Raw genomic sequence first — 9,295 nt, forward strand, 5'->3', positions numbered from 1 at the left:
CCTGTAATTCCAGGTCCAGGAATATGATGTCTTCTTCTCTTCTCAGGAACTGCATATATGTGGTGCACAGACATAGATGCAAACAAAACACACATGCACATAAAAATCAATAAACATTTTTAAAAATTTTATTGCTTGTTGAGTGCTTGATATGTAGAAACATTTTATCTATTATATGTATATTTACAGGCTATACAATGTACTCTTTATGTGGAGTATGTATGTATATGCCATAAAATAGTCAGATGTGTAAGATAAACTCTCATTTAAATTTTTTTTTAATTGAAAACTTCTTTTTCTTTGAGATAAAGTTTCTCTCCATAGTCCATGCTGGATTAGAACTTACTATGTAGCCAATGTTATGGTTTTGGTCCCTGTCCCTTTAAGAGACAAGCCACGCCCATTCCCTCCCCATCCACTGAGGCAGGCTGATCTTCAGCTTCCATCTTCCTCTCAGAGAGGGCATCCTCGCTCTGAGCCCGACTCAGAGAGAGGCAGACCGAAGCAGAGAGAGAGAGCGAGAGGAAGAGACGAGAGAAGAGAGAGCGAGAGAGAGAAAAGATACAGAGAAACAGCAAGTGAAAGAGACCAAAGGACACGGCACAGGGACTCTCATCACGGCTCCTCTCGCTCACCCCTCCCTCCTCTATATCTCTCTACTCTCTGCGTCTCTCTCTCTCTCTCTCTCTCTCTCTCTCTCTTCCCCCTTCATAACCCCCTAAATAAATCTTCAACCTCACTCTGTAAGTCATGTCTACCCATGTCTCTGTCTTCTGCCTGCCCGCCACGTGTCTCCCTGCCTGGGAACAGCCACTGCTCGGGGACCTGCAGCCATTCACTATGCGCTGGACTGGCATGCTCCAGAGCCCACTGCCTGCCCCACATGGGCCGCCACCTACTGCTCATGCCCACCACTCCTCTAAGACCAGGAGCCTTCTCTGCCTGGGACTGGCTGCTCGCAGGGCCCGCTGTCTGCCGCCACATGGCCTGCTACCACCATTTGGGACTTTATAGCATTTGCTGCTTGCCTACAGCTGCCGCCTGGGACTCCGTAGCATTTTTTTAAAGAACAGCAGCCTAGCCTGGCTTGAGCTCTATGGATAGTTAGACCTTGTCTCAGAAAACAAGCAGGTATGGGGAACCCTGATGGCTCCTTGGCCTTGAGAGGGAGGGAGGGGAGGTATGGGTGGAGGGGAGGGGAGGGAAGGGGGAGAAGGAGGGGAGAGAAAGGGGAGAAGGAGGGGAGGGAGGGGGGAGGAGGAGGGAAGGAGATGGAAATTTTTAAATATAAAAAAAAATAAACCATGAGAAAAAAAAAAAAAAAAAAAAAAAAAAAAAGAAAACAAGCAGGCTGGGGAGGTGGCCTGGTTGATAAAGTGCTTGGTGGCGAAGGATCGGGATGTCAGTTCAGGTCCCAGCACCCACACAGAAGCCAGGCATGGCAGCATGTGTGTTACCCTAGTTCTGGTAGGCAGAGACAGGTAAATGCCAGGGCTCACTTGCCAACCATTCGAACTAAAACAGAGTTCCAGGTTCAATTAGTGTCCCTGTCGCACAAAAAAAAAAAAAAAAAAAAAAAGAAAGAAAGAAAGAAAGAAAGAAAGAAAGAAAAGAAAATTAGGTGGAGAGTAATGGGGGAATGCATTTGATGTTGACGTCTGGCCTCCACACATGTGTGTGTGGTTATGTACCTGTACACACATGAACACACATGCATGCGGCACTTCTACCCACCCTCACACACAAATAAAACAAATACGAAAAAATAAGATAAAACACTACATCGTATACTTTAAAATGTTTATGTTATGTGAATTATATGTCCAAACGATGGATACAAAGGTTTCCTTTTTTATTAGACTTACTTATTTGTAATTTACTTTGTATGCATCTCTGTGTCTGAAAACCATAAAGCATGAGTGGAGGTGGGACTTGAAATCAGTTTATTAGACTTCACAGCTGAGCCATCTTACCAGGAGGATTTCCTGAAATCAAGAACAACACAGTCGGACATGGTAGTGCATCCTTGTAATCCAGTACTTCAAAGGTAGGGACGGGATCAGGAGTTAAAGGTTGAGCCCAGGACTGGCTCAACCAGTTTTTACCTTTATTTCTGGCGTTTTATTGGTTCTTAGAGGTCATCATCTGAGAGCTGAGTGTGATTCACTGATTTGTAATTTTCCTGATTGGGTGACAGAGTGACTTGTATGGACTAAGGGCATCTTCTTTGCTTGTCTTTTGTTATCTATATTCTGCCTCCAGGAACTGGAATTACAGGCCATGTGACAAAACACTCAGACTGAATAAGCATTTTTTTCCTATATAGACCAGGTTCACTGCTGAGCCACATTCTGAGCCCTTAGCAGCAGCTTATTTAAAAATGTCTTTTCTACAAAGAAACCTTGTCTCAAAAAGCCAGCTAGCTAGCTAGCTAGCTAGCTAGATAGGTAGGTAGGTAGGTAGGTAGGTAGGTAGGTAGATAGATTTTTTTTAAAAAAAGTAAAGGAAGGAAGGAAAGTATTTTCTTAGCATGGGGATGGAGTTCATTTGGTAGAATGTTTACCTAGCATGGAAACTCTGGGTTTGACCCCCCCATAACTATATAAAACTGGTCTGGTAGGACACACCTGTAATCCTAGTACTCAGAAGTTAGAGTAGAGCAGTCAGGAAGTAAGCTCTGTTTTCAGCTACAAGTCAAGTTCAAGGCCAACCTGAAATACAGTAAGAACTTTCCTAGAAGAAAAAAAATAATTAAAAAATGGGTCTTATCTAAGGTTTTTGTTTGTTTTGTTTGGTTTTCTGAGACAAAGTATTACCATTTAGTCCTGGCTGGCTTGGAATTTAAAGAGATTTGCCTGCCTTTGCCTCTGGAATGCTAGGATTAAAGGTGTGCACCACCATGCTAAAACAAACATTTTAAGACTTCTTTCAGGTAAAAATTGTACATGCAAAATCACAATAGAATTTTTAAATTTTTGTCTGCTTATGTTTATGAGTGTTTTCCATGCACATGCCTTGTGTCCTTTGGGGTCAGAGTCTCTGAACTGGAGTTGCGGCTGCGAGCTTCTGTCGAGGTGCTGGGATAGAGCCAAGGCCTTGTGGCAGAGGAGCTCGTGTTGTAGCTGTTAAGCCACTGCTCCAGTCTCCTGTTAGAATTATTTTGTTTGTTTGTTTGTTTGTTTTTCGAGACAAGGTTTCTCTGTAGCTTTGGAGCCTGACCTGGAACTAGCCCTTGTAGACCAGGCTGGCCTCGAATTCACAGAGATCTGCCTGTCTCTGCCTCCTGAGTGCTGGGATTAAAGGCATGCGCCACCACTGCTTGGCTTAGAATTCTTTTTTTGTTTTGTTTTTTGAGACAGGGTCTTCTCCATGAACTCTTGGCTGTCCAGGATATTGCTGTGTAGACCAGGTTGGCCTTGAACTCACAGGTCTCTACCTCCTGAGTGCAGGATTAAAGGCACGTGCTACCACACCCAACTTCCGTGATAGAAATCTTAAACCCCTGTAATGTGAGCAAGAAATAAGTGGAATAGGAACTGGGTTAGGTGGCTCTTCCTCTCTTAAAAGAGGCCCCTTCTCCCATCTTCTGCTCCTCGCTACTTTGGTTTTTGTTTGTCTGAGACAGTGTCTCTTTACACAGCCCTCGTTAGCCTTGAGCTTCAGATCCCCCCCCCCACCTCAGTCTCCCAAGTGCTGAGAATACAGGCCTGCAGTATGAGAAGTCTTTACAACTTCAATCCTTCCTTCCAAACCTCATACAAATGTCTCTGTTGTTCAAATGGAACAGAAAAAGGAAAGTAAAACTAGGAATGGACCCGAGACTTCAAAGCTGTCACAAGCTGGGATTAAAGGTGTGCATGCCACTTGGCTCTTTAAACTGTCTTTAATTAGCTTGGTCTAACTAAACGATTGATTTATATGTATATGAGTGTGCTATTTGCATTTATGCCAGAAGAGGGCAGTTGTGAGCCACCATGTGGTTGCTGGAAATTGAATTCAGGACCTCTGGAAGAGAGGCCAGTATTCTTAACTGCTGAGCCACCTCTCCAGCCCTAGTTTGATCTAACTTTAAAAAATTATTTATAAGCCAGGCATGGCAGTGAATGCTTTTAATCCCACTACTCAGGAGGCAGATGTCTGTCTATGTAAGTTTGAGGCCAGCCTGGTCTACATAGTGAGTTCTAGGACATCTACGCTCTATATAGGGAGAACTTGTTTTATACCAGAAAAAAAAAGAAAGATTTTTTTAAAGAACATTTTAAAAAGATTTAAAAATTTCTAATTAGCTGGGTGGTGGTGGCACATGCCTTTAACCCCAGCATTTGGGAGGCAGAGGCAGGTGTATCTTTGTGAGTATGAGGCCAGCCTGGTTTACAAAGTGAGTTCCAGGACAGCCAAGGCTACACAGAGGGACCCTGTCTCAAATAAACAAAAATAAAATAAAATAAAAATCAACTACAAAAACATAATCAGCCTAGTCTACAGAGTGAGCTCCAGAACAGCCAGGGCTAGACAGAGAAACCCTGTCTCGTAAAACCAAAATAATATTTTTAAAAATTACTTGTGTCTATGTGTAGGTATGTGCATATGGGTGCAGGTGCTTATGAAAGATCCCCAGTGCTAGGGAGACTCTCACCCAAGTCTCGGGATAACACAACCCCCTCCCCAGTAACTCACGATAGACCGTCCTTGCTGCAATCACACGAGGTTTAATGAGATGAGACGGGAACCAGTGCACTGAGGCCGAGACTCATAACCCACGCAGGGGAAGAGTTCAACCCCAAGTGACTGGGAGAAGGAGCTTTTAAGGGAAAAAAACATTGCCCAGTGATCCAAAAGGGGCAGGGAGGGTGTAGAAAATTCCAAGAATACCAGTGATGATCACAAGGGGGCAACTTCCTGCCTCTCAAGACCACTCCCAAAGTCATAATCAGCTAGTTCCTAAAACACAGTATTCCAAAATATCAATGATAATCACAAGGGGAAAACTCCCTGTTTCTCAAGATTATTCTCAAGATTACAATCTAATTTTATCTTCAGCTAGTTCCTGAAACAGAGTCACTGAACCGGCTAATCCTAGATTCCTGATTTTTCTCTCCCTGCTTAGATTTTTGGCTATTTTCTTCCTGCTGTGTGTGTGTGTGGGGGGGGGGGGGGGAACCTGGATTTATCCAAGGCTTTCTTTGGGGAGACCTGGTTTTATCCAGGTCTTTTACTTATAGAAGCCACAGCTAGAGTTACAAGAAATTAAGACTTGGAGAATAAACTCTTCCAGTCTGAGCCATCTTGCTAGCCCCTCTTGTTTATTTATTGACAATAATATAGAAAAGAATGTGCCTTGAATGTATCCCTCTGCAGTTCTCCCGCTCACTCTTCCTGGACACACTCCTACACACCATCCTCCTACTTTTAGGTCCTCATTTATTTTTATTTTTAAAAACCTATTGAGTCCAATTACTATTGCCTGCTGCAGTGCTGACTCGATCATGTGTAGATCTTGTCCAGATAACCATAGCTGCAGTGGGTTCATGGGCAGCAACGGCCATGTGTAGTCCAAAAGAAAGCATTTCTGAGCACTACTCCGCACCTTCTGCCCCTCTGTCATCGTGTCCCGAGCCTTGTGCTGGCAGGGTTGATATGTGTCCCACTTAGGGCTGAGCACTCAACAGCACATAATCTCGGCAGTTTGACCATTTATGAGTCTCTGCATTGCTGCCCACTGAAGAAGGAGGCTTCTCTGGCCAGTGCTGAGAACAGCGCTAATCTGTGGGTATAAACACAAATATTTACAGGGCAGATTAGTGTTATGTCCATTTAACAAAACAATAATGCTAAATTCTGCCCTAAGGCCTATGACCTCCCAAGTCATGGAATTTTGACCATGTTTACAGTAATAGGCATGAATTTCCTCCAGTGGACCAGGGTTCATATTCAATCATGAAGTAGTTGGTTACCTCTATAACTTTCATGCCACTATTATACCAGTGGGCATATCTTGCCTGACAAGTCAGTATTATAGCATGCAGTTTCCGGTGCTGGGTAAGACCATTTAGTCTTTGACCCCAGTAGCCTCCATGATACCTTATACCATGAAAACTAACCATCAGGGAAGAAGTTTTCAGGTCAATTTAAACTTGATTTCTCTATGTCCTGAAACCCAGTGTATTATGTCTTCAGCAATAGTTTTTGTTTGTTTGTTTGTTTGTTTTTGAGACAGGATTTCTCTGTGTTAGTTCTGGCTGTCCTGGAACTCGCCTTGTAGACCAGATTGGCCTCAAACTCACAGAGATCTGCCTACCCCTGCCTCCTGAGTGCTGGGATTAAAGGTGTGCATCACCATCACCCAGACAGGGTCTTTATTATATAGTCTTGGGTGGCCAGGAGCTCACTATGTAGACCAGGCTGACCTCGAATGAATAGAGATCTCCCTGTTGTAACCTTCTGAGAGCTGGGATTAAAGGTGTGCACCAGCCTACACCCACACCCCACCCCAGTTGGGTCTGGATCTTACCATTATTATTTTTATTCATGTGTGCATGTGCATGTGTGCATATGTGCACATGCCACAGTGCAGGGTGAAGGTCAGAGGACAATTTCTGGAATGAGTTCTTCCACTGTGGATCTGGAGATTGAACTCAGATCCTCAGTTGTGCACAGCACTCTTACCAGCTTCCCTGATTGGTTTTCTTACATCGTTTCGGCCACCGTGTGCTATATGCCAATGACTTCCATTTCCATTTTCTTACCAGACGTCTTAATAACTCCAGGGGAAATACTCAATTGCCTGCTAAACATCTGCACTTGGGTACATGATTTGTAAGATAGCCCATACTGAACTTAATTACTATCCTTCAAAAGTTCCCCTTCCTCTCCACCTCCTACTCTTCCCAATAATGCTTCTGGGGATCAGATCCAGAGCTTTGCCTATGCTCTGCAAGTGCTCTACCCGGGGAAAGATGCCAAACAGTTTTCTTGACTTAGAGTAATCCTCAGTAACCCTCTCCCTGTTTAGCTCTGGAGGTCTTTCACAGAGGATCTTTTATTTGCAAAGAAAATATGACCTTGAGCTGGGAATGAGACTCAGACTATAGTGCTTACCTGCCATGTGCATAGCCTGGGTTCCCTTCCCAGGAAGAAGAATAGAACCAGACGTGGTACATGCTGGTCATCTCTTATGTTGCCACTACTATGATCAGATTAGCTCAAGGCAAATTCTCTTTTTTTCCCTCTCTCTCTTTTTAAGAAATTACATTTATTGCTAGGCATGGTGGCACTTACCGTTAATTCCAGCACTGGGGAAGCAGAGGCAGGCAGTTCAAGCCCAGCCTGACTTAAATAACAAGTTCCAGGATAGCTAGGATTGACTCAGAAATAAAAAAAGAAGTGAATAAATAAGTAAAATTACATTTAGTGATTTATTGTGTGTGTGTGTGTGTCAGTGTCCCAGAACGATGCCTGTGAGGTCAGAGGATAACTTCAAGGAGTCTGTCTTTACCAAGTGGCCTGAGGAGCCAACTCGGTCACTGGACTTTGTGGCAAACATCTTTACTTTCTGAGCCATTTGGCTACCCCCTCTTTTTTTTTTGAGACAAGGTCTATGTTGGCTGGTTTGGAACTCCCTACATACATAGACTGGGCTGGCCTCAAACTCTCAGAGATCCACCCATCTCTGCCTCCTGAGTGCTGGGGTTTAAAGGTATGGGCCACTACATCCACTTCTCTTTTTAGCAAACAAATAAACAGAAAACAGGGGACCCAGTGGTTAAAAACATCTACTGTTCTTCCACAGAACCCAAGTTAGGTTTCTAGCACCATGTCAGGCAGCTCACAACCACATGCAGTTCTAGCTCCAGGGGATCTAACACCTCTGGCCTATGTAGACATCAGAATTCGTGTGCACATTCCCACATACACATAATTTTAAAAGTTAAAAAAACAGCAAAACAGGTTCTCAAGTAGCCCAGGCTGAACTCCAACTCCCTGTATATGAGGATGATGTTAAACTCTGACCCTACAGCCTCCACCTCCCACGTGCAAGAATGACAAGCAAGGCCCTTGTGCCTAGCTCTTTTCAGATTTACACGTATTTGTGTTGTGCGGAAGTGACACTGGCATGCCACAGTGCATGTATGGGGGTCAGAGCACAGCTCGCAGGAGTGCCTTCTTCCTTCCAACTGTGTCAGCCTTGCAGACTGTGTTCAGGTTGTCAGGCTTGACAACAGCCCTTTCCCACTGGGCCATTTCACCAGCTCGCTCTACATGTAGCTCCGGCTAGCTTCAGACCAGCTATGTAGCCAAAGATGCCTTTGAACTCCTGATCCTTCTGCCTTCACCTCCCAAGTACTGGGATTGCATGTCTGGATAAGCCACTATGCCTGGCTTATCTCTGCTTTATGGATACTTTATAGATATTTGTGATCATCAAACTAAAAAGTGATAGGAAGGGACATAGGATTTAGAGCTATAATATCAAAATACAAGGATGGATATATAAAATGTATGGATGTATATTTGTATGTATAAGGATTTATTAAGTCAGTTTATGTTGAAATACAACATTGTCTCACATCTGAGAGGCTGAGTATTTGGCAGTTGCTTGATCCTTGAGGCCAGCTGCCTGGTTGTTGCAGTAATCCCACAGTGGGTGTCCGTCACTTAGAGACCCAGAACCAGTAGTAAGTGGCTCAGTCCACAAGGTTAGGTACCTAAGCTCTCCCAGTCTGGAGCTGAAAACCTGGGAAGTTCCTGGAGAGCTGCTGATCCTCAGTCAACGATGGAAACTTGAAGTAGCTGGTTCTGCTAGGACCAAAGGAATGGGACAGCAGGGTGAGTCAACTCAGCAGCAAGAGTGAAGGCCAGGTGAGCAGAAGGTGAATGATCATGCTACCACCATGCCCTTTTTGATCTGGGTGCCATCCACATTTGGGGTGGGTCTTCTCACATCTCTTAAGTGATGGAGGACTCTCATTGGTTAATAAAGAAACTGCCTTGGCTTTTTGATAGGGCAGGATTTAGATAGGTAGAGTAGACAGAACAGAATGCTGGGAAGAAGGAAGTGAGGCAGATGGCTCAGGCAGATGCCATGCCTCTCCTCAGTGAGACAGATGTGATGGAGCCAGCCGCCAGGTCACACATACTGAATCTTTCCCGGTAAGATACCACTTCGTGGTGCTACATAGATTATTAGAAATGGGTTAATCAAGATGTGAGAATTAGACAATAAGAGGCTGGAACTAATGGGCCAGGCAGTGTTTAAATGAATACAGTTTGTGTGTTGTTATTTCGGGGCATAAGC

This window comes from Arvicola amphibius, chromosome 5 (genome assembly GCF_903992535.2).
Source record: "Arvicola amphibius chromosome 5, mArvAmp1.2, whole genome shotgun sequence".
Classification (NCBI taxonomy): domain Eukaryota; kingdom Metazoa; phylum Chordata; class Mammalia; order Rodentia; family Cricetidae; genus Arvicola; species Arvicola amphibius.